This window comes from Paroedura picta, chromosome 8 (genome assembly GCF_049243985.1).
Source record: "Paroedura picta isolate Pp20150507F chromosome 8, Ppicta_v3.0, whole genome shotgun sequence".
Classification (NCBI taxonomy): Eukaryota; Metazoa; Chordata; class Lepidosauria; order Squamata; family Gekkonidae; genus Paroedura; species Paroedura picta.
The window spans coordinates 38,317,423-38,344,402 of record NC_135376.1 but is presented as its reverse complement, the minus strand read 5'-3'; the positions used below and the strand labels follow the sequence as shown (position 1 = coordinate 38,344,402).

Genomic DNA, 26,980 nt, shown 5'->3' with positions numbered 1-26,980 from the left:
TCTGAGTTTTGGCCTAGATGGATGAGGAAATACCTCAACCCAGCAAATATTTCTCAGGGTCACAAGAGATGTTTCACTCCCTTCAGCAGCATGCTTCATTGCAATCAAAAAGCAGAGTCTCTGCCTCCACTTAAGGACCTCAGGAAAACAGAGAAAGATCATTCACAGGTTAATTCACTCCCCTTTCTACCTTCTAAAGCTGCAGGTTATCTCAGAAGGCTGGGGACTGGCCTTCACCTGCTGTGTCCAAACTAGGGGGGTGGGTGGGGGTGGAGGTGATTCTGCGTCAGCTCTCAGCTGTAAATACTGGCATACCTATGCCTCATCTTCTTATTGGTTAGCTTCTGGTAGCTCTGGGTCAGATATACCGGGCCCCTCCTTGACTTTTGAGGATTCCTCACTGAGTCCAGACTAATCCATAACAGTATCTTTGACACCTATTGTTATTTGTCACCACATAGGAGCAGACCAGTTGTGACTGGAGGATGCTCAGAATGGAGGCTAATAGGGACAGTAGTTATATCTGCCTCCTAGTTCATTTTGAGAGTCTCCCCAAATGACAATTACTATCATCCCTGCTGAGAAAGATTGGAAAGAAGAAGTGACACCAAAGATGGATCACGATAGGAGTCATCCCTCATGACTCCCCACTTTGGAAATGTATATTTTGCAGCTTGCAGAGAGGAGAGATAGGCAGGCTCAGAGGCAGATACATGTGAGTGTGTGCATGCATGCATGTTGTGAGCATCCTGTACATTTATAAAGGCCTGCAGAACATGTTCAAGTATTGGACAAGGATGCTTGTATAGATTAATGTGATTTGGGATCAAGCAAGGGAGTTTTTGCCCGTCAGAATTTCTCAACTATTTTCCCCCTTCTGATTACTTGCTGTAAATTTATTTATTTTTATTTACAATTAAATTTATATACCTGGCAGTATATATTTCCTGAGGGATTAATCACATGGGCAGTCCCAGCTAATTAGGGATAATGTAGTGAACAGGGTGACATGACATATAACCACTCAGATTAGGTCATGAGAACATCACTGAAGAGAAACAAAGCCAGCTGAGAGGGACAGCAAGGGATGGCCAATAATAAATCATTCTGTAGGCATAAGACAACTGCTGAGAAAGTTCTTGATGAACAGTGAGTTTGGATTTAGCTGTGATTATTACATTTTCATGAGCTGGCTGACAGCAGATGTGGGCCTTTCCATAACGTTGTCCCAAGCAGCAAACAGCTTTGAATGGATTCACCAGTAAGACTTCTTGCTTGCTGATTTGCGGCTTCTGTGCCAGCTCCACATGCTGGGCAACTGTGTGGGAAGTCACAGAAGCATCCTTGCTCTGTAGCTCCTTTGCTATATGGGCATTGCAGGTAGTTAGCAGGATCTGTTTGTCTTCTATTACTGACAGTGTTTCTTCCTGGCTCAGTGTGCAGTGTCACAACAGGCTTAACAGGGCTCCCAACAGCAGCCTGGCCATTAAAGTGGCATTTCCTTGTAATCAGGGATTTCCTTCTACTAAGGACAGAGAATCATTCATGTTGTTGTTGTCTTGATTATAGCTCTGATCTGGAGATTCCCACTGGCTTGAATGGAGTTTTTGGATCAAGGCTGAAGAACATCTGATTGCATTGTTGGTAGGCAAATCAGCTGGGGCTGGGGCCTAGTTATGCTCATTTGCATTGTTTATTTTGGCAAGTTTAAGAGCCTTTTGGATTAACAGCTCTTCCTCCCCAAAAGCAGTCATTTAATAGGATTATTTGATGGGTAGCTGCACATGCTTGAACAGAAGTTGGTTTGATTAGCTTTCTAAAATGACTTTGCTATTTGCATCCATTCACAATGTAACATAGTGCATGCAATGAAACTAAAGCAGAGGGGAGCATGAACATACATACACACACTGACAGATCCATCCTAGTAGCTTCAGTTAACACAAAATGGCTCTGAATTTTACCAGTATGGCCTCTGCCCAACTAGCCTTACACACATCCAAGAAAGCCTTGGAGATTATCTACAACAGAAGAGTTCTATGCAAATCACTAGTTTGTGGTTGATTCAGGTTGGGCTAATAGCACAGAGGAATGGTTTTTAAAAATCCCCCTCCACAGTGCTGTTGCTGTGAAAAAATATATAGTCTTTGCTGACTGCATTTGAGTAAAGATAGAAATGTCTGGAGACCCAATTATGGATCTGATTTCAGGGAAAATCCAGCAGACAAAATCCCTTTTCTGTTTCTCTTTGGTTATGATGGAGAAAGATACTGGAGATGGCACAAACAACGGATCCCCCCAGATGGACATCCCTCTGTTCTTCTCATTTAGTCCCTTTTCTGTTCCTTTGATAGAGCCTTCAGAAGAGTTGTCAAACATATTGGTGCCTAAAACAGAAAATCCAGACTGGTATAAATAAATTAAATAATGAGCTTTCAATGATCCATAGAGTTGCTGATCACTCAGTAAAACCAGCATTCTGATGACCACGATACAGTTCTGCAAATCTGTAGAACAATAAAATTATTGACTTGCAGGAGGGCATTTTAGGCATAAGAAGGATACTTATAATTTGGTTGGCTTAAACTAGGCCACAGATTTATTAACAGCAATAACAACAAGGGTGTTGGCCCAGCGTGGGAAAAGAAGCCTGCATCTTGTGGTAATCCTACCACAAATCCATTCTACAGCAACACCCAGGGGAGCCTCTCAATCCCCCACTGAAACCCAGGTTTCCTCACTGCTGGGTTCCCATCTAAGGAAAGTGACCCCCTGGGGTGCTGCAGGTGGCATAAACCTCCTTTGGTTCTACCCCAGGGCACCTGACACTGTAAGCCTCCTTGACCTGCCCAGCTGGGTCAGGCCCTGCTTACAGACCTGACACCTCTTATGGAGGCCCCTATCTAGAGGGGCTCAATGTCCCAACCAAATTCCCCCCGCCCAAAAAAACCCAGGCTCCATCAGATGCCTACCCTGCCAGCTGTGAAAAATTATAATTCCATAGTTTGCATCCTATTTCAACTGAACATTAACATATTCAATAACCATAAACCATAATTGGAAGGATGGGTGGGAAGCTTCCTGGCTCTGCACCCTCCTTCTGCCTGCCTCCCATTGCTTCAATGGGAGGTCCATGGTGAGTCTCGTCCACTCTTTGTCTCTGTTACAATTAGTTAAAAACAGGTGCTTGGAGAGAAGCATCTTAACTTGAAAATGTGCATAATCCCAATTGCACAGAAGATGTTTCCATCTTCTGATGGACTGATTGACTGGTTTATTGATTGTGAGTTTGGTATACTGCCCCTCTCCACAAGCAGGCTCAGGATGGTTCAGAATATTTATTTATCCAACATAATAAAATCACAGTTAAATTACCATTAAAGGCATTCTATCATTCCTTTAAATCTGCTGGGAGTTTTGCTGGTCCACCTCTTAGTCTGTTTTGTGGATGGTTTAGGTGTTACTATTCCAGTTCTACTTCAGTGGAGGAAATTACAGAGATGAGTGGAGGGAGGCACACAGATTTTATTGGCAACTTGTATGTTCTGGCCTCAACCAAATTCCTGGTGGAAGAGTGCTATTTTGTAGGTCCTGCAGAACTTGGATTGTTCCATTAGGGCCTGAGTCTTAACTAGCAGCTCATTCTACCAGGTTGGGGACATGGCCAAAAAGGCCCTGGCTCTGGTTGAGGCAGGATTCACTTCCCTCGGGCCAGGGACCACCAACGTGCTGCAACTGCATCTTGAATTTGATCCGGAATTCAACTGGCAACTAATACATCTGCTGCTGTGGACCCTCCACAGTGTCCTAATAAAGACCCAGGTGGCTGCATTTCCAGTTGCAATTTCCAGGTCTACATCTCAGACAAAGATGAAATAATTGCTTGGACTCCATGATTTAATAACCAAACATCTACAAAATGTAGTTGTTTTGGCTTTTCTTGTAAGGCAGCCAGATAGAAATGTCAATTTCACTACCTTCCAGGTGCAACTTTAGGATGCTTTAGCATAAAGATCTGGAAGAACAGCTTGTGATCCTGACCAAGGTCCAAGGCACTGATTCCCAACAGTCTGGAACTGTACTGTTGTGTGTTAGACAGGGGATTCAATTGTGTGATGAAAAATCTTGTATAAATTAGTCTTTAAGACTAAAAGTATGAATGTGTGCATAAAAACATAAAGTCACAGTGATATTTTTGCATGCAAGGGACCCAACCCCCTCTATGGATCTTGCAAAATTGCCTTCAATATATTACTGTACATAGGCTTCGGCTAGCTGTGCGGCTTTTAAAAGATAAAAGTGTAACAATGTGTTCATATTATCATTTTACTCTTGACATTTCGCAGCAATATAGGAATTTCTAAACCTGTAAAATAAAGATCTTGAAATTTTTCCTTATTAAGCACACATTCCTTTCTGTTATTGTAACATCAAGATACTAATATTTTAATTAGACAGATTGGTTCATGACACAAAAAGGTCAAGCCTGCTGATTATAACAAAGTCAAGTTCATTTAATGGAGCAGCTGTCAGACATGACTTTCTCTTATGCTGTGTTTCTCATGAATGCCAATTTAGTTTTGGATCCATACTGCCAAATTTTCTCTTTGTGTGTAATTCTTTGCTTTCACTTGTTCCTTCATCTCGTTTGTAAAATGTACTGTAAAAGGATACATCCCTGTCTCCCCCACCCCCCGCCTATCAGCTGTGCAATAGAAACTCAGATGGACTGTACAATTGGATTATTGCAGTCCAAGGGAAATGGAAATCTGTCACTTACTGATTCTTGAAGTCAAACAACTTGTGCACAGCTCCTTTATTCAGTCAATGTGCTGGCTGGGAGTCTACATGTACAGCATGATAATTTCCCAGGGCTTTTGAAGGCTTTGACTAAATGTGTCTTTAGATACAATGGGAAGCCAATATCCCCCCTCTCCCTCCTTCCTGTTCTCACTACCCAAACTAATTCCAATACTGCTCATTCCTGCTCAGCATCACCTTCCTTCTCAAGTGCCTTGCTGGACTCAGAGACACTATAGCCTATCGATTCTTTTTTTCCTGGGAAAACATTGAGGGATGGAAAAGTAATATTTGGATCAAAATGATTATTTTAAAATGTTAGAACTATTTGTTTTCATTGGAATGCCCCCAAATTATGGAGGGAAATCAATTGTGATTGATTGCAGATGGATGTTCCTATGGCTTTTGATTGCCCACAAAAACGTCAATATCAAAGCAGGATACAAGGAGTAGCATTTAGCTGGTGCAAAGTGCTTTCAACATATCATTACACATGCCAGGACACAGTGGCTGTCCAGCAGACGATGCTGCCTGCAATCAGTGTGCAGGAGAGAGCTATAGGTGCTCTCAAAAGGCCTAAGGGAAAACACATGAAAGTAGAAAGCAAGTCACCCTTTAAGTGCACATGAATTCAATTGCCCATCGGGGAATCTGTAGGCTTCAAAACTCAATGTGCTGGCCAAAAGACTGAAGCACTGCAGCTTAACCCTATGCATGTTGCCACAAGAGAATATGGACATTGCTGTTGCTGTCGATTTGTTGGACTGCAGCCTGCATCATGCAGTGTTCTTGGCTGGTTTCTAGCACCCCTGGGAAGTGTTGGACTCTACCCCTCATATATGTAGATGCCTCATATAGAAGAAAACTATTTTTTTACAGCCAAAAACCATGTGCTGGTCCTGTCAATAAACAAATTTCCTTCCCATGTCTGCTCCAGATGTATACCTACCTTGGGGGCTTTGGTGGTTTTATTGGCTGCCCTACAATTCACAACAGTATTCAGAAATGTTTAGATATACCTGCTCAGGCTGTTAATGTTCATATAGTTCATAAAGTAGACACATTCCTGCCCCAAAGTGTTTACAGTATAGTATGATGGAAAAGACAACAACAACAACAACAAAAGAACAAGCAGGGAGGAAGATAAAATGGAAAAGGATATGTGTTTATTCCAGTAACACAGGCAGTATAGGGAAGAAGGCATTTAAGATGCTATATAAAGAGATATGGGAATGGGGTTGCACCTGCTGCTCCCAGAGACAAGGCCATTCAATGACTTTCATATGAAAGCCTTTTTGGTCCTACCTCGACCTTGTGGAATGAGCTCCCAGAAGAGCTGAGGGACCTGATGGAGGGCCTGTAAGGGTTCTGCAGGGCCTGTAAGATGGAGCTCTCCCACCAGGTCTTTGGTTGAGGCCAGAGTCAGGAACAACTTGGGCTTTCTTCTCCAGCTGTCATTGTACCATCAGACGAACTCCTACCCTGTGGTGATTGGAGAGGATTTGGGACTATGCCACTGTCTTGTGTTAAGCTTTTAAGGGATTGATTAATTTTAGTGGGGTTTTTACTGTTTTATATGTAAGCTGCCATGAGTCCTTGGAAAGTGGCCTTTAAAGTTGTGATCCTTTAAAGTCGAAAGAAAGAAAGGGCACAAGGCTGAAAAGTCCCCCTCCCAAGCAGTCCCAGGGGGACTTATCTCTGTTGTCTGGAGAGCAAAAATTTCCCCTTAAAAACAGCCATTTTCCCCTGGAACACTGATCCTTATAGTCTGCAGATGAACTCTCCAGGCCGCACCTGGAGATTGGTGACCCCTGGGTTAGGAATTTCCTTGAAGTTTTGAGGTGGGGCCTTAGGAGTCCAGGGGCTGGGTGGGAGAAGGAGTAAAGGCTGCCCACTGGCCCCATGGGACCCAGCATGGCCTCTGCTCTTCCTCCCTTCCTCCATCCTAGCTGTTTTCTCCAGAAGAACTAGAGCCTGGAGATCAGTTATTCCTGAAGAGCTCCAAACTCCCACCTAGAGGTTGGCAACCCAGCTGGCTGCACATGGAGGAGGAGTGGGGGATCAAAGTGGGCTCTTGAGAGCCTCCCACTGTTTAATCACTCACAACACACCAGATCTCAAGATTCCGTGGGGAACAGGGGTGTGGGCAGAACGTCAGCAGCCAGGGAAGCCACAGTGCAGGCATATGTGCTAGCGCCTGTTGTATTCTTGGGTAGAATGGGCATTTCCGCTAGTAAATAATAAAATAAATCAAATGGCTACATCAGTTCAGAAGTTGTAACAATTAGTATTATACAACAACAAGAAATTAATACTGGAGATTATAAAAAACAGAATGTTAATTAACATGATAGCTAGGCAGATATTACTTCCTTTTGGCTACTCACTATGTATTTATTTAAAATAGTCATAAGCCTACCCTTCTGCCAGCAGAGAAGAGCAAGAGTCTAGTAGCACCTTAAAGACTAACAAAATTTGTGGCAGGGTAATAGAATTCATGTTCAGAAGTGAGCCCTGACTCCTGAAACCTCCTACCTTGCTACAAGTGTACACTTTACTCTGATCGGTGCTGTTTACTCAAACGAGTACAGAGAGTTGTAAAAAATGGAATGAATTTTGAACAAAGGCCCTGATCCAGTTATAGGCTAGATGTGTTCAGCTTGGTTTAACAGACAGTGTTGTTCATCTACAGCCCCAGTCAGAAAAACAACAATAGCAGTGATCAGCTATTTATGAGAGAGAACAAAGTGAGAGAAAATGAGCAATCCTAAACAGGTCTACACGGAAATACCCCTCCCCCCATTTTCTGTAGGACTTACTCCCATTCATGTGTTGTTAGAACTGCAACCAGAGTTCCTGCTCCTATTCCCCTCCCCTCCCTAAACAGCCAATTGGCATTTGCCCTAATAGTCTGACTGGTGCCTTGTATGGATAACCCAGGTGTAGACTGGACATGTAGCAGAATTATGGAACACTAATACTTTGTGATCCTTTAAAATAATAAATGGCCCTTGGGACAGACCAGATAGAGATACTTTTTCTTATAGAACCTAATGTGGTGCCCCAAATACATTAAGCAAATGGATGAAAAAAGTTCTTTGGTTTATCAGCAACCCAATAGCTGCCAAACTGAAACTGGCAAAGGTTTCTTTCAGCCAGTCTCTGGTCTCATCCCACCTTCCTCTGTATTGCAGCTGAGACCTGTGTTCAAAGTGGGTATGCAATTATATCAGTAGGCAAAGCTGATTCAGCAAAGACTCTGTACATCTGTGACAAACCAGGGCTATTCTGATATTGATGTCATAAACAAAGCAGAGATGAATGGAGAAGGTCTCATTTCTTCTAAAGAAACAGATAAAGAAGGCCATGATTCAGTTCAAGATGGTAGCAAGTGTGATAAAAATTTGTGCTTCTAGCAAATGTGCTGTGTATCCTCAGACCTGTTGCATTTGAAATAAATCAAACCATTTTGCAAGAATAAGCAGACAAAAGAAAGCAAGAAGGGCAATGGGAAGAAACAGGAACATTCATCTTGTGAAGTATACCAATTCTTCTCTGACATACAAACTAATAAACGATGATACAGAGAAACTGAGTGCGGAAGTCCTAGAGGCAATGGGCATTTTCCTGATCTTTTTGTTTTGTTCTAGGAGGTTATAATTATGTTACTTTGTGTTGGACATTTTAATTGGAAACTAATGCTTCACTTAGCAAGGACACTGAGTCACAAGTCAAGGCAACTTTAATTCAAAAATATTTTAAACCATTAATTATTGAAGTTATGCAAACCTGGATTCATGGGAGTATGGATGACAAGAACACAAAGGAGCAACTCTTGACATATGTAGAGGAAGCTTAAATCTTTGAACTATTTCAACTTGGCTTCCATCCTGGCCATGGGGTGGAGATGGCTTTGGTCACCCTGATGGATGACCTCCAATGATAATTGGGCAGAGGCATGTTGGCACTGCTGTATTACTGGATCTCGTGGCAGTGTTCGACATGGTAGATCACAAGCTTCTTGCTCACCACCTTGCTGATGCTAGTATACAGAGGACAGCAATCCAGTTGCTGATCTTATTTCCTCCAGGGCCATGAACAGAGGGTTGCAATGGGAGAAAGCCACTCACGGCCATGCCAACTGTCCTGTGGAGTAGCATAGGGTACACTCTTCTCCCCCACTTTATGATCTTCATGCGCCCTCTAGCCCAGTTATTTCAGGGATTTGGGCTGGAATGTCACCAATATGCAGATGACACCTAGCTCTGTTTCCTAATGGATGGCAGGTAGACTCTCCCCCAGAAACATGTGTCAGGTGTTTGGAAGCAGTGATGGTCTGAGGTAGGCAGAGCAACCTTAAACTCAATCCCTTCAATACAGAGGTCCTGTGGCTGGGCAGGAAAGGACCAAGCAAGGAAGCATGATTGCCCTATCTAGATAGTGTACAGCTTATGACTATGCAATCTGCTAAGAATTTGGGCAGGACTGTGATTCCTCCCTGTCAATGGGGGTACAGGTCACTAAGGTAACTGGCATTTTACCATCTCTGCCAGAAGAAGAGTTGGTTTTTATATGCCACTTTTCTCTACCCAAAGGAGTCTCAAAGTGGCTTACCTTCCCTTTCCTGTCCCCACAACAGATGCCCTGTGTGGTGAGGCTGATAGAGCCCTGATATTACTGCTCGGTCAGAACAGTTTTATCAATGCTGTGGCGATCCCAAGCTGGTTGCAGGGGGGGGGGGGAGAGAAGATTCAGAATCAAACCTAGCTCACCAGATTAGAAGTCCACTCTCCTAACCACTAAACCAAGTTGGCTCTCACCCTACTAGCACCCTACCTGTCCCCGGAATACCTAGCCATGTGATGGTCACCTCCAGATTAGACTTCTGCAACTTGCTCTACAAAGGCCTTTCTTTGACATTGATCCAGAAACTGCAATCTGTTCAGAATGCAGTGGGACAACTCACTCATACGCCATGATGGACTCATATCTAGCCTACCCTGAGGCAGCTACACTGGCTGCCAGCTGAATTCTGGATCTGCTTTAAGGTACTGGTGTTAGCTTTCAAGGCCATACGTAGTTAGGTCCTAGCATAGCTGAGATACCGCTTGGCTGACTATACCCACGAAAGGACATTAAGATTGTCCAAATCTAAAGTATGTCTGACCTCAACCAGGGCCAGGAGCTTTTCAGCCCTGGCCCCAACCTGGTGGAGTGAGTTCCCAGAAGAGCTAAGAGTCCTGACAGAATTGGATCAGTTTCACAGGGCCTGTGAGATGGAGCTCTTCTGCCAGGCATTGGGTTGGGGCCAATGAACTTCATGACAATTCTAGATGAACATCAACTGGGCAACCTCTACATGGATACACCCCCAAAAAACTGGAAATGAAATGCCGCAGAATTAATTAACTGCCTAATCATCTGACACAATTGTTCTTAAGATTTTATGATTTTAAAGTTTTAATATTTAGATTGTTAAATTATTGCACTTTTACTATGTTTTATGAATTTAAAATGCTGGAAAGAGCCTCTCTTTGGGAGGAGTAGTGTATAACTCACAAAATAAATAGATAAATGAATGAAGCCAGGTCAGCAATATTGCCAAGAATATTGATCCTATTATAAGAGAAGTAACTACTTTATGCTGAACTTAAACTAGAGATGATCCTGAAGCTTGCAGTTTGGTTTGGGGTGAACTTCAGAAGCTGATTATGGCTATTGTTACACCTTTACACTATTTTGTGGACCATATGATATGACCAGAGAAAATTTCCATCCTCCCGCTCTTGGTTGCCTGATAATACTCTGGAGCCATGGGATGCTGGTGACAGCTCTAATAGCACCTGGTACACTCTAGGAAATAGTACCAGAACATTGGACATTCAGTGTGAAGTAGATGGAAGCTATCTTTCCTGGAGGACTCTAGTTATCCAGAAAGTTCATCTGAGACAAAGTGAGAAGACCTAAAGAGAAAGGCATAGTGAATCTTTCCCTCCCTTGGTTGGTCACCTACTACAATTACCATTGCAGAACTCTTCAGCAACAGCAGATGTAGATGAATAATGGCCTTGAGAGTCCCACAGTTCTCTTGATGGCATCATCAAGAACAATATCTGTTTGTTAATACTCCACTTGATCTATTAGCTAATTTCTGGCCAATAGTTTTGATTCTTCAAGAATTAGAACAACATGCAAATATCTTCTAGAACCAGTATATTGTCTCTGAGTATAGCACTTAATCCTGTAGCACAACATGTCCTACAGGAAAATAGAAAGAGTTAACTTTTTGGAAAACAGATTTGCATAATCATTAACTGAGGAGTTAGGGCTTCCTGCATATCCTGAAATCAACAACATGCCAAGATGAATGAATTTGGATATAACTGTGCTTATTTAAAACACACACATACACAAATGATAACATGATAGAGGATCTATTATATAGATTATTATATAGTTACAAAGCAGTAGTTCTTTTGAGGTTACAGCAGAAAAGATATAATAAATGATATTTTCAATTTAATATATATAAAAAAGGACACAGCTTGTGAAAATAAAATTGAACATGAACAAAGATTGCAAAGGAAATTTGAAGGTGGAACTAGTACAAAGAGTGCCAGCCATTGCAGATAATTTTCTGCCACACCACATGGAAGAAGACCTTTGCAAAATGAGAGAAGATTATGAACTGCACTTCTTTGTTAGTAATAGGAAGACATTAGCTGCTATTGTTTTAACACTGTGACAGAATGTTGAGAGATGGCTGCACTTAGTATTTAAATGCTGGATGTGAACACAAAAGTTGAGATACAGTGTTGTGCAGCTTAAATATAATCAACGTTACACATTATTTATTTAAACCATCTTTTTCAAAAGCTGTAGGTGAGTGAAAATCCTTTAAACAAAAAGAGCCCAAATCAATTAAGAACTTAAGACCAATCAAAGAAACAGCAGATAGGTGGATAGGCAGCAGCTGCAAGAACGTACTTGAATAGCTCTGTCAATGTCTGAGAACACTTGGTCTCCAAAACAAATGAAGTTCTTGAAGTACAGTGCTGATGAAGAATCAGAGACGGCTCTGGTCCTGGCATTCCAAGAGACCAGGTGAGAAGAAGTCCCACTAGATAAACACAGCAATATTGTTTTTCAAAAGGGAGATGTGATTAGACCTGAAAACTAAGAAGAATAATTTATGAGTGAATACAGGGAAACTGTTCTATGAGTCATGGCAGATAATTGAATTCTAGACCACATCTCGTTTTTAATTAGTTATGGAAAGAGTTGTATAGGATAGAATAAAATAGTTTTTCCCTCTTATGTTTCAAGTTTTTTTTTGGCATCAGCTAATATTACAGGATAGAATCTAAAAATGCATAACAAATGATTACAAATTAAAACAAACAAACAAATATGATGCAGTAACATTCCATGAATGCACAAAACAAACATCTATTGAATTTTTCTACTTGAAGCTTGATTCCCCCTCACACACTTTGTTGCATCAAGCAGATTGAGGCAGGGGGGAGAAAAAGACTAGTGTTTGCTTCCATTAGTCAGTCTTAGTGACAGATCTTCAAGGATGGACATAACAACAGAGAAAAATGAATGGTGGTCAAAGACTGAGCAGTCAGGCCAAGCCACAGCTGTCTTTATATGGCATTGGAAACAAGAGTGGTGGGACACCTCCTCAATTTGTTTATTTCAGTGAGCTGCTATTATGATTCAAAGGTAGTTGACAGCTGTCACTAGTGATGGATGGATTTCTGTGACTTTTTGTCATTTTGATGATTGCTCCTAGAAGTCTTCTTTATTATTTTATCAGAGGAAGTTATGTGCCACTTATCCAAGGTTTGGATGGAGGAGTCAATATGGAGAGAGGGGTATAAGTGAGAAAGTGTGTTTGTGAGAGAAGGCAATTGTGGACATTGGAAAACAATATTTCCAAATTTTATTTAGTACAGGTACGAAGGAATTGTTCAGATAGGCGAGATAGTTACTCTTCTGTGAGGAAATCCGTTTTTCTTCTAGATGATTCACAGGGTTGGACAACAGGCTGTTCCACTTGATGCCTCAATCACAGAATGATTCCAAACTCCACTAAAACAGAACATCCCTCCAAATATGCAGCTCTAATAAGGTGAAATTGAAATAACTGACAGGCAGCCTAAATTTTACAACTATCTGACTGTTCCTTTAGGATAGATCCCCCTTTCCCCACCCAATGCATGATGTCTACCTATCTTAGCATTGTCTAAACTTTTTCTAATATGGAGTTATATGCTATTTTATTGGGTTTGCACAAGATGAACAAGTCAATTTATGTTTTGAACATGAAATATAGCCATTGAGGTCCTTTGGCCATTGTTGGCCATTGTTATTCCTTCTCAATCTAACTGATTTTACAGGTTGCTTGTGAGAGCCATGCATGCCGCTCTGAGCTCTGTGGAGGAAGGTTGGAGTATGAATATAATAGATAGATATGAAGATGATGGTGAACGGCATCTAGAGTAACACTGAGGAGCTATATATAGGGTGTGTGTGTGTGTGTGTTTTTTTTTTTTACAGATCCTTGCCACGCCAAATTTTGGAGATGTGCATCCTGAGAGCACCCAGCAAAAAATAACTTGCTGGCTATCCCAGTATTTGAAGGAAAGCATCAGAATCATTAATTGAAAATATCATCTCCATAGAAATGAATGATTAATCTCATCTACCTAAAATGGCGGCTAGCTGTCTTGTTTGATAATCACCCCCACCATTCTTTACAACACTGTCCTGGCAGTAGGAAATCACCTCTTGCCACCCTCAGAGAGGAGAGTGCATGAAAAGACTAAAGAAATTGTTATCTCCTATGTTACTAGCAGTAGGGGTGATTTTCAAAGGCTACAGGAAATTATGTATCTGAAACAAAAATCAATTTGCACTCCTGTTGGATGTTTTTCTAGCATCTGGATTCCTGGGGGTCTGTGTGCACTATAGAGAATTAAAACCAGGTACTGAGATTTGTGAGTCTATTTAGCATGGTGCTCAGGATGGCAAAAGTGGAGCTAGAGTTGTTAGAAAGATTGTAGGTTATAGAGAGCCTTCCCCATCAACAGGGACTGCTGCCAAGCCCAGTTGGGGGTTCAGTGGAATGCATTAACATGGGCAACATACATTGCAGGCAGCTGCTTAGCTGGGCTGAGCTGTGAATAGCAAATGAGGGCTTCAAAGGGAAACTTGTTTGCTAATTTAGAATTCTGGAACAAAATAATCCACCTAATTTGTACGCATACAGAAATCCCTCTGAACCGATGACCTCCTTATGCTCCTGTATCCATAATAAATATTTTAAACTATAGTATTTCTGCAGTTGGTGAGGTCCATATGATGCACCAGGGTTGCCAACTACCATGTGACAGCTGGAAATCCCCTGGAATGACCTGATCTCCGGGCTACAGAAATCAGTTCTACTGGAGAAAATGGCAGCTTGGGTGGGAGAGGGATTTATGGAATTACATCCCTGTCGAGCTCCTTGCCCTCCCCAGACTCCCCATATTTCAGCCCTAAATCCCCAGGAATCTCCTAACCCAGATCTGGCAGGCCTGCTGTGTACTCAGAATAGAATGGGGATGCGTTGAAGATAGCTTTCCAAGGAATACTTAAAATAGATTCAACTATAGATCATTCATTAATTCATTAATTCATTAATTCATTAATTCATTAATTCATTAATTCATTAATTCATTCATTCATTCATTCATTCATTCATTCATTCATTCATTCATTCATTCATTCATATACTGCCCTCCCCGAAAGCACTAGGTGGTTTACATGAAACATTAGAAATGCTTGACAGATGTGAATGTGTTCTATGTACAAAAATACACATGGCTTGACTTGCAGGAGGGCATTTTGGGCTGGAATAAGACACGACACACCGATGTTGGGATAAACAAGGCCACAGCTTTTATTGCCTCCCCACGGGAGGGTTGGCGCAGCATGGGAGAGGGAGCCTGACCTATCAGTCAGCAGACTGCACCACAATCCACGGAGTCCAGAGGCGCCCTGGGGACCTGCACTATTCCCAGCTGGGAGAGCAGATCCCCTTGCCTACTGAAGTCCGCCCTAGGGGAAGCGACCTATGCAGGGTAGCCAATGGGCGTTAACCTCATTTGGCTGTCCCCAGGCCGCCTGGCTAAACGAGCCCCTGGCCTCCCAGCCGGGTAAGCCACGCTCGTTTACATTCCACCTCTTAGGGAGGTCCTGAACCCCAGAGAGTCTGATCGCACACCAGACTCCCTGCCAACAGGCTCCATCCCATGCGAACCCGCAACTGTGATGAAATATTAACAGAGAACATCCACCTCAAACATTGACACAGGGTGGGAGGGAAGCTGCTCCGAGGTGTCCTGGAGAAGAGGCCGGGACTCGCACACGTGGCGCCTTTATAGGCACCGTGGTCCCGCCTCCCCGTTTTACATGCTGCACGCGGCAAGCACGCAGCGTGCCAGGACTGCTGGGGAAGTCGTGTCCGTCTCCAGCCAGCCCTCCGCCGCGTCAACCAGTGGCTGCGGTGAGTCTTTGCCGCCCTTTGTGGGTACATAAGCCAACCTACTTTCTTCAGCTGCTTCTTGGAGACACTTTACACATTGCATGTTCTGCACACAAATCTACATTTGAGTTAGAAAAACCGGTGCACATGGGGGTATAAAATAAGGACCATGCATAATAGTGCATGGTGTGTGAAGAATATGCACGCATGTGGAGATAAGCTGGCAATAAGCCACACTTACACTGCACCAAGGTAATCCGCTAGAGTCTGTGCAGTTTGAGGTAGCATTGAAGCATGTTGGTAAAATGGATTTAGCTGGTAGGGTCTGGTAATATACAGGCTTCCCTCCTTCACCTTGGCTCCCTTCTTGTTTTAGATCTTGCAATCTGATTAGCCCAGCAGAGGGTATCTAGCAGGTGGGGGGAGGGGGAAGAGGTATTGGTTATATCTGTATTTATTATTTATTGTAAACCACACTGAACCTATTTCACAGAGAGGAGCGATATATAAATTGAATAAATAATAAATTAATAAATGGTACTGTCAGCCTCCTTCAATCTGTGTCCCATCTCCAGTTCCAGGATAATGTCCCATTTCCAGTTCCAGTGCATTGAAGAGGTCTGCCCTTTTAAGAACTAGTGAGACCCAGGGGGGAGGGGAGACAAAGGTTCGCTCCTGGAGACAAAGGTTCGCTCCTGTGGAAAGTTTAAATGGGAAAGTAGACTGTATATGTACACCTCAGCATTAACATTGCTAGTTGTTCCTATTCCCTTTGTTGTGAATTGTTGTAGATCTGACAGGGCCCTGATCTCTTCTGGGAGTTCATTCCACCAAGTGGGAGCCAGGACAGAGAAAGCCTTGCTCTGGTTAAAGCCAGACAAGCCTCCCAGGAGCTAGGGATCACCAGCTTGAATGGGGTGTAGGCAGAGAGGTGGTCCCTCAGATACCCAGGGCCCAGACCATATATGGCCTTGAAGGTCTTAACCAGAACCTCAATTTTGATCTGGCATTCAACTGGTAACCAATGCTGTTGCCGGATATGGGCCCTCCAAGGTGTTCCTGTGAGAAGTCAGGCCACTGTGTTCTGTACCAGTTGTAGCTTCCAGATCAAGGATAAGGGTAGACCCACATAGTGTGTTGCAGAAATCCAGTCTGGAGGTGACCATTGCATGGATCACTGTGGCTAGGTGTTCTGAGACCAGGTAAGACACTATTAGCTTAGCTTGGTGCAAGTGGAAGAACACCAGCCATGCTACTCTTGTGACCTGTTCCTCCATGGAGAGGGAGGTGTCAAAGATCATGCCTAAGTTCCTGGCTTTATATGTACTACTGGTATCTGCACCCCATCCAGGTGGGACAATTGTACGTCCTTGCCGGGACCTTTCCTATCAAATCACGGGACCTCCATCTTTGAAGGATTGCGTTTCATATCGCTGTACTTGAACCATCCTATCTCTGCTTCCAGACATCTGGTTACTGAGTCTGGGGGTGAATCAAGGTGGCCATCCCTCAGGAGGAAGAAGTGGGTGTCATCAGCTTCATTCAGGAATGCTGTTGATGAGTCCATGGCAGCTCTTTCCACTGCCTTCCCTAGAAATGTTAGCTATGAAAGGGTGGTAATTGGCAGGCTCCTGAGAGTCCTTGTTCCTCCTCAAGATACAAACAATATACTGGAGCTTTTTTGGATTGCTAAATGCCTGGATTAAAGAAAGTCTTGTCTCTTTAAAAGAAGCTTAATAAGATTCTATTTTCCAAGTGATGTTATTTATCTCCATGTCATGAAAAGCTTCATTGGCCCATTTTCACACATTAAGCCTTTATTAAAACAGAATGATTTTTCTGCAGACCTATTAGTGACTCCAAGTGACTACCCTTCCCCCCCCCAAAAGAGGCTTTCCACCATGTGGAAACCCCCATGTATGAGGTGGGGGAGAGGAGAACTGCAAGATAATCATGTGCAGAGCTATGCAGGCCGTTTGCTGACTGCAACTACTGTGGAATTGTTTTCCAGCATCTTTTCACTCACTGAAGGCAGCCATCTAACTGGGGCTGCTGTACTTCACCTTTCTTTGCTTGTCTTGCATGCCCTGTTAACCATGATGTCTCTCAGTTTCAGGCCCCCTGAGGATTCCTAATGCCTTACACTGTGTCTTCTTTTCATGTGCTCTGATGGATCTGTAGTTAGAGGACTCTTTCAAAACGCATGAGGTTTGGGTTGCAGCATGGTCTCCTCCTAATGTTTTCTTGTTAATTGATCTGAAAATATAAACATTGAATTAGCAACAATTGTCTCATCCCTGCTGTGGTCCAGAGCGCCTCTTACCTGTTAATGGATACCCTGGGAGTGGACATGGGCTGCTTCACCCAGTTTTGTGGAGACATACTCTCATGTTTTGCATGGGGAGGGGGAGTCTTCTTGATGCACGTGACTGTCCCCCAAGCTCTCCATCACAGCTGTCACTCTTTTCTATTGAGCATTTCTGATTTCAGAGGTGAGATTTCAAAACAACAAATGTTCTGTGAATAAATGTGGGGAGAGAAAAACTAAACGAAAAGCACGGCTGTCTATCTTCTAAAAGTCAGTCGTTGCCCTTGACATAGAATCACATGGGGATGTGTGTTTAAATTTACATTTATTAGAAGTTATAGCTTACAAACAAAAGTTATATTATGCAGTCTTGGGCCAGATGCTCAGCAGGTTTCAAGCAGCCAGCAAGAGAGATAAAGCCCCATTTCTGATTCCTCTCTTACCCACTCGGGAGGAAGCTTCTTGGCCAAAGTCTATGACACAAACTGTTTCGTTCAGCTCCAGCAATCCAAGTAGCTGTGGCTTTTCACAATAGGTTTTTATAAAAAGATTGTCCTAGGGGCTATTAAGGAAACATACATTGTAAAGATCAAGTAGCTAGTTAGAAAAGTACAGGATTATATCTTTATTTGCCCCCCCCCCCAAAAAAAATCATGGTTTTGAACTGATTTATACAATCATGTGGATTAGGTCAAACCAGGCAGAAATGTCAGGCACAGGTACAAAAAGATACCCCCTACAAGCTACACACACCAAATGAACAGGGAACCTCATTCTGATGCCCCTCCTGTGCAGTATTTCTAAATTGGTTCACAATCAATAGAAGGGTATAAATTGTGGACCCAACCGAAGAACCCAGTAGCTAAGCCCCTCTGCTAAGTGTGAACGGAGAGACAGTGTGGCTTAAAACCCAGACTCCAACTAGCATCCCCAAACCCCAGCAAGAGAGAGACGTTTTCAATCAAATTGTGGGTCCTCAGCTGAGGATCTCACTAGCTAAGCCCCTCTGCTCAGCATGAGCAGAGGTATGGGGTGGCTCCGATCCCTGAGTCTACCTAAGGCCCCCAAACCCAGCAGGGAAAAGGAAGTGCAATCAAAATGTGGGATCCAGACTGTTAAGCTTTGGAGGGCTCCTTCCCATTGGTCTTTCCAAGGCTGGAGAATCCCACCTGCCTGTTGAGGGGGGGAGGACAGTCTGTCTGGAAACAGAATTATACCACTGCATCATTCTTGAGAGACGGACTGCACAAATAAACCCCTGGAAGCGGTTTGTGAATTTCCTGTTCAAAGGCAGTATATATACAAGGAAATGATGGTATGACATAACAGGGACAGACTGACTCACTTTCTTAAACATCTTGGAAGAAAACCACTCCTGATATTAGTGAATATGAGGTTGAATTATGCTGAGAACAACATCTGAACCCTCCTAAGTGCTGTAAGGCCATAACCGACTTGAGACAACCCTGGTATTCAAGGCAAGAGAGAAGCAGAGGTGGTTTGTCATTGCCTTTTTCTGCAGACTTTTCCTTGGTTGTCTCCCAGCCAAGTATTGATCCTTCCTATTTTCCAAGACCTGATGTCTTTCGCAACTGGTACAGTAAGAGCATCTAAATCAGTGGTTCTCACCCTTGGGGTCGGGACCCCTTTGGGGGTCAAACGACCCTTTCACAGGGGTTGCGGCAGGGCGAGCAGCTTGGCCGGAGGGGGGCACTGCCACTGTTGCTGCTCCTCCTGCAGGCACCTGTGCTTGGCTGCCAGCCGCTCCAGCAGTGCCTCCAGTGTAGCGCAGTCTCCCACCAGGTGCTCCAGGTGGCAGCACAGCTCAACGGGACAAGAGGCAGAACTGAACTGAGAAACCCTGGGGGGAAAAACCAATTTATATACAATCATGAACAATAGCGAGCCTCTTGTGACGCAGAGTGGTAAGGCAGCAGACATTCTATCTGAAGCTCTGCCCATGAGGCTGGGAGTTCAATCCCAGCAGCCAGCTCAAGGTTGACTCAGCTTTCCATCCTTCCGAGGTCAGTAAGATGAGTACCCAGCTTGACTGGGGAAGGCACTGGCAAACCACCCCGTATTGAGTCTGCCATGAAAACGCTAGAGGGCGTCACCTCAAGGGTCAGGCATGACCCAGTGCTTGCACAGGAGATACCTTTACCTTTACCATGAACAATGGATCTCCATGCCATTGATCAGTTTTGGTTTAATTTCAGTGAAAGAACACTTGCATAATTTTATGGCTGGGGGTCACCACAACATGAGGAACTGTATTAAAGGGTTGCAGCATTAGGAAGATTGAGAACCACTGATCTAAATGTTATGCTGAGGTGTCTCTCTGTGAGTGAAACAGGGATCCCATGTTGAGGTGTTGGCAATACATGCAGCTGCTCTAAAACCACATTTTGTCACTTTCCCTTTCCTCTGCCAGCCTTGTTTTGGGGAGGAGGTGGGGAGGTGTCTGCTGTTCCTACAGAAGCCCTTACCTCCCTGCTTCTTCCCATAGGCTGACCTTGTGATTTAAAGGAAGCTGCACAATTGGGCTGTTGTTCTATGAAGGACACGCTTCACATATTCCAATTCGGTGTTTTCAGAAGCACTTGTACAAGAATCAATTGGCTCCCTCCCTCCCTCCCAGGCTTTAATTGGAGAATAGAAGATAGCTCTGCATTCTCATTCAAATGGAGAGCTTTTTCGCAAGGACAAGGCTGTGGGGAGGAGGTATATTCTTTTTGTATAACTATTCAGGATGTTTTTCCTTAACGTGAAAAAGCCTAGAGTTTTTCTTCATCCAATTGTCTTTTTAAGCCTGTCAATGGCTGCTTTGTTTACAAAAAACCTCATGGTTTCCCCATATTATAACATGATCTTTATCCTTCTGTGGACAAGGAATATGTATTATGCACCCATTCAAGTCTACACTAAAACATATGGTGCATTGGAAACAAACTTTACTTCTATTAAATGCAATTACCAGACTTACTAGAGAGGCATGTGACATTGGTCACATCACTGATTTACCAAAGAGTTTCCATCAGTTCCTAGAGCTACCTACTGTCATTTCTGGCATGAACCTGGAAGTCCAGCACAGAGTCAGAGGTTTTTTTGTAGAAAGCAATCACTAGCCATAAATTAGGGTTAGGGGTAGGGTTAGAGATTAAGGTAAAGGTTGAATTCGGTTAGATTTAGAGTATGGGTTAGCGTTAGGTTTGGATTAGGGTTAGGATTAGTCTGAGTGTTAGGGTTACAGAAGCATTAGAGTTAGGGTCAGGGAAGCTTAGGGTTAGGTCTAAATATAATTTTTTTTACATATGAATAATTCCTTTTTTGTTTGTTTATTTTCTTCTTATATTTTATATTAATGCAAGATTAGATTGTCCTGTACAATAAAGTGAAACAGCTTGCCTTCAGTTGATGCCCAGCACCAAGCTGAAGTTAGGTTTATGTTATGTTAAGGGTGGGGTTAGTGTAAGGTTGTTTAATTTTATGGTTAGAATTACATTTAGGTTAGGGCTATGGTTAGCTTATGTGAGTTAGGCTTAGTTTAGGGAGGGTTATGGTTTGGGAGGGGTTTGGACTAGCATTTCTGTAAGGTTAGGAAAAAGTTAGACTTGGCATTAGGAAAGGTTAGGTTTAGCTATAAATGTCCTTTTTCTTTGTAGGATTCCCCTACCACCTTTTTCTTTTGTATTGATCTTATACAATTTATATTTACGTTATATTTTTTCCAGGAAAATAAAAAGAGTTCTGATTAAATATACAGTGTGAAGATGGTAGAGAACATGCAGTAAGGCTACATTAGGGTTAAGGTTAGGTTAGTGCAGAGTTAAAATTAAGCTTGGATTAGGTCAGGGATATGGTTTGGGTAGCACTTCAGTATACATCCTCCCGTGTGTATTTCCACCTTGTTATCTTGATTTACAGTAGATGTCAAGCATCAGGTTATGTCAGTGGTGGGGTTAGGGAACGGGTTAGAATTAGGGAAGAGTTAGGGTAGGTTAGGTATAAATGTCATTTTTATTTTTATTTTTTTAATTTTTGGTATCAATTCTACAATCTTTACATTTACATTTCATTTTTTCCAGGGGAAAAAAAAAACATTGAGTACTTGTTAGAGAGACAATGTGAAAATTATAGCAAGCACTGCATATAGATTAAGGTTAGGGGGAGGGTTAGCTTATTGTTAGAGTTGTCTTGGATAAGGTAACACACATCCACTTTCTTGTCTCCTTTAGATGGTGACACCTCCTAATTTTTGAGGCCTGTGTTTTTGATTTAATTAAAAAGATGGCCAGCCCATTAAGATAGCATGGAGTTGGTTACCCGGTTTGCTACTAATGATGACTTGTGAATACTCAGGCAATTGCTGAGCACACCATGAAATTGCTCCTGTAAAAGCAGCATTAGCTAGTTCCCAGTTTGTTTAGCCTCAGATTGTCTCGCTAGGTGCCCACCTTGGTTTCAGATTCAGAAAACGAGATTCATGCAGGGGACCCTTTCACCTACATGGCATCATGCTGATTTTGTAATTTAAGTTTTTCTCTTTTTTCCCTCATAATATATCTTTCTCCTCATAAGCAAACACCCTGAACTCATTAAACCACAGAATGAACCAAAGTTTGATCTTCTCCACAGAATCTCTGGCAAGACTTCACAGCAGGCAGATTTGTGTATAAGTAAGAAGCAACAAAACATTGTGGCGCCCTTAGTCTCCCGCGGTGTGCCCTTTTCCCATTCCCCCCTCTTTTTTGCACAGTCTGCATTTGTATAAATCTACAATCAAAAGAATATGAAATGGAAGACTAAGAACAAACAGAAGCATCCATGGCATGGTGGTTGTCTCTAGGATGGCAGAAATGCTTTCGATTCACCCACTCAAATACCAACGGTTTCATACACTAGAATTTGTACACAATTTGCCATTTTAAATCTACCTTGCGGTGGTCTTCGCAACGTCCTGATTACATCATGGATCCACCATAAAGACAATTAGTGCCCAGGAAATCTGTGATGCAGAGACATTTCAAGAAAACTTTGAATCTGGAGCAGAAACATGCTGTTACATAAGGCAGTCAAAGTCCAGTTCAGGAAGTATTGAACAACATACTCTTATTTGGGGTTTGCATGAAAATAAGCTCATATACGCAGAAAAATCCCCATATTCTTTACAAGTTTGCCTTTACTCTTAAACCCATCTCCAAAACCAGGTAGTCAGTTCTGGTGAATTTCAATAATCAAATGGTCATCATCTTCCTAATGTCATGGGGCAGCGGCTTTTTCCTGCTTCAGCACCAGCAGTGAGGGACTTTGAGGGGATACTTACGTGCAGCGCATTGGCTCCTGGCATGTATTCTTTCCATCTTCGGAGTGCTTGTGCATGCATTTCTTGTCAATATTTCAAAATGTATTGCATTGCTGCATCAATGTTTTCCTGCAACCCATTAATATGAGATAAACTGTGAGAAAATCTCTGGATATAACCAACACATATGTCAGTAAGTATGAAAAGGAATGTTCATTCTTATTCCTGTTTCAGCGCCCGGCCACCTGAAATGGTCTTGCTGAGCAGCATAAAGCTGAGCCTTCCAAAAATAGAGCAATGAGCTGCTGCCGTGCCTTTGAAGCATCCCTCCTTTTGAATGAATGGTGGTTCACCCAGTGAGTCAGTTCAGATCTAAATCAATGTAAATGGGAAAAGGTCAGTTGATGCCATCATTTGTGCTTATAGTTAGGCAACGTTTGTTAACCTGTGACAATAATGTCCATCTGGGAACTATGAAATTTGCAACAACATAAGCTCTCAGGAAGACAGCAAACTATCCAGTAGTCTTTTGAGAATGAGTTTAATTGTAGAATGTTATTTTATTTTAATTAAAATATATTTTAATTATAGAATATATCCACAGACTACCATATTTTTTCATCCCTGGTTGCCTTTTGAAAGACCTCAAACATAATGTTTGGAAAAGTTCAATAAGTAAAGGCTTCTTGAAGCTGACCGGTGTCCTTGTCAGGCGGCGCCAGAGTGCTCTAGTGACTAGAGCAGGGGTAGTCAAACTGCAGCCCTCCAGATGCCCATGGACTACAATTCCCAGAAGCCCCTGCCAGCATTCGCTGGCAGGGGCTTCTGGGAATTGTAGTCCATGGACATCTGGAGGGCCGCAGTTTGACTACCCCTGGACTAGAGTGATGGGCTTGGGCTTGGAAGCACAAAACACGGGATCAAGTTCCTGCACAATTAGCAGGCTTGTGGCTGGCCTTGGGAAAGAGACAATAGGGACTGGCAAAGAAGGATAGTGAGGTTGCGTGAGGATTTGGGAGCCAAGAAGAGACCAGCTGATTGGATGAGACATGCAAAGCGATGGTGGCAGGCAAGTGTGAGCTCTCTGTGGGGACTGATCCAGGCTTAATGATTCACTTTTTATTTTGCAAAGTATGTCTCCGCAAAAAAGATATTTAAAACATTTAAAGATTTTACACTGATGGGGGGACTGCTAATGTTAAGAGTAGACTTACCTTTCCTTTAAAAAAAAACATGCCTCTCAAGAAATTAACCAATAAAACAATTAATGTTCCACCCACACCCGCATACACAAAAATCAGCAATGCAACACAACCTGGGTTTTCTCCTCTGCATCAGAGCATCTACTCTGTGATTCCTAGGAGAAAAATAGGGGAGAAGGTGCAGAGTGCAAGCAACACATTCAAATTCTATACTAAGTCATACTGGCTTAAACATAGTAAAAATCAGTAGTAAGCTGTGCGGGTAGGGAATCTCTGTTTTAGCTTCAACAAACTCACTGGATGGTCACAGGGACAAAAACACATGAATACAACACATTACATCCCCAAACAGAGCAAGAATGTGCCAGTAGAACCTGCTGCAAAGTGTCCGTATACAATCAGGGATGTAAGAAGATGCCCTTTTAAAATTCTTTGGGGCTTTACTATGTTCACATCATAAGCCTTTCCATTTTGCCCATTTTGTAGCAGCTGTTTCCAATGCATTGACACTTTTTAAAATACAAAAATAATATTTAAAATTATGTAAATTCACCAGGAAAAAGATGGAAGAATACACCAAATGGCATGGAGCTTAGGGGGGCAGGGGATGGCTAATGCAAAATTGACAATTTCAAGTCAAAATAGTGGGGATGCAAAATTTAGTAGTCACCTTATGTAGAAGGACATTTAAATAACACAAAATTGTAGGGAATAATGTGAGCACTGTATGCAGAAGTTCTGCTACAATATTATAAATTCTACACAAAGCAGGTTTTAAAATAATTCTTGGATCAGAATGGCTCAAATGTCAGTTCCATCACATTATCTTGTTAATTGGGGGAATTATTTTTTGTCCTTTAGTTAATTAGCAATTTGCTGTACAAATTAAAAGCACTATCAGCCTATTCCAACCTTGTCTTTAGAGATAGCCATTAACTATGTGATAATGTAGTTACTTCAAAAATGCCTGGGTGTTCTTGTCCAAGACAACACTCAGTATTTCTCTAGGTCACCTTTTCTTGGGTTTAGCTAGAATATGACCCCTATTAATGAGGATTACGCAACACAGAGAGATTTCATTAGTAGTCTAATAATGGGAAGCAAGGAATCGCAGGTATCATCTTTCTCAAAGTTTCTTAATATTAAGTTTGTTGGAAAACTTACCTGGAAAAAGAGACTACATTATCATGTTACAACAAGCTACAATTCAACTATGATCAGGCACAAACATGGTTTGTTGCAGTGTTCCTGTTGGCCTCTTGCTCCTACCAAATGCTTCCTCCTCTAGTTCATGGAACTAGATAGAACACTTCTTGGCTTGAACAAGCTTTATTCATGGTCACACCTGAATGCTGCTTTTTGGGGTTGCCACCTCTCAGATGGGAAATTCCCAGGGACTTTGGGGACAGAGTTTGTACAGATGGAAATGAACTGCACTATTGTGGTTCCATACATGATTTGTGGTTAAATCACAAACCAAATCTCAAACTGAACCAAACAGATATGCCCGTTCGCAAACCAAACCATTCATATACGTTAATGAACCATTTAAATGAACCCACAAAAGTTGTGGGAAGCAGAAAGCTCCCTGCTATTTCAAAGCAATTAGGGAGACAAACCAGAGGGTTAAATGGTTCAATTTCACTCCTTGGTTCTGCTCCCTCACCTCAAGCCATCTAGTTCTATTCTATCTAGTTCTATTTTTTCTGTCTGTAGTGAGCCATAGTCAACAGAAAGGTGAAGATCCCCTGGGAAGGAATTTCACCCCTTACATTTAAACTCTGCTTTTAGCTCCCTACTAGTTTTTGCAGGGAGCAGAAAGCATTGCCATTGAAATGGCCCTGTTTTCTGCCCCCTATGAAAAGCTGCAAGAAGTTAAAATCTGGATTTAAGTGACAAATTCTTACACTTAAGAAACTTTTCTAGCTCCTTCCTAGCTTCCCTTTCCCAGGTTCAATCTCTTTCTTATTTCTTGATTGCAGTCTCCCTTTTGGTCTATGATGGAGCCAAGGAATAGAAAATCTAGAACAATTTCAGTTTCTTCAACATCAGAGTTAAAGTTGTATGATGTATCTGAATGGTTCGAGCAGAGTCGCCTGAAACTCAACCCCTCCAAGACGGAGGTCCTGTGGCTGGGGGGAAGGGGGCGGGAACAGGCAGTGCGTTTACCCACCCTAGCAGGGGTGCAACTTACCATCGTGCCCCAAGCTAGGAATTTGGGTGTGACCATTGATGCCTCCCTGACTATGGAGGCTCAGGTCAAGAGAGTAGCGTGCCAGGCCTGGCTACTAGCACCCTACCTGTCCCCTGACCACTTGGCCACAGTGATTCATGCGACAGTCACCTCCAGAATAGATTTCTGTAACTCGCTCTACGCAGGCCTACCCTTGTCCCTGACCCAGAAACTACAGCTGGTGCAAAATGCAGCTGCCAGGGTCCTCACTGGAACATCTTGGAGGGCCCACATCCAGCCGGTGCTGAGGCAGCTGCATTGGCTGCCAATTGCTGCCCGGATCCGATTCAAGGTTTTGCTTTTAACCTTCAAGGCCATACGCGGGTTGGGATCCATATACCTGAGGGACTGCCTACCACTCTATGCCCCCCGCAGGGCCTTACGCTCTGTGGGTGAGAACCTGTTGGTCGTCCCCGGCCCGAAGGAAGCACGCCTAGCCTCGACCAGGGCCAGGGCTTTTTCAGTCCTGGCCCCTACCTGGTGGAATGAGCTCCCGGGTGATCTGCGGGCCCTGTGGGATTTGTCAGCTTTCCTCAGGGCCTGTAAAATGGAGCTCTTCCACCAGGTCTATGGTTGAGGCTGGGGTCAGCGAATCAGGGAC

General features: G+C 42.9%; 2 long non-coding RNA genes across 2 annotated transcripts in view; one reads left to right on the top strand and one right to left on the bottom strand.

The window, feature by feature from the left end:
• LOC143843299 (uncharacterized) overlaps positions 1-26,980 on the top strand; it is a 206,810-nt gene that overhangs the window by 134,704 nt on the left and 45,126 nt on the right. The gene's annotated exons all lie outside the window — the stretch shown is intronic.
• Positions 11,348-23,335, bottom strand: LOC143843298 (uncharacterized). The gene is made up of 5 exons (XR_013233523.1): positions 22,966-23,335; positions 22,577-22,647; positions 18,086-18,204; positions 17,658-17,851; positions 11,348-11,976 (listed from the first exon to the last, which is right to left on the bottom strand). It is a non-coding gene; the product is annotated as an uncharacterized LOC143843298 (long non-coding RNA).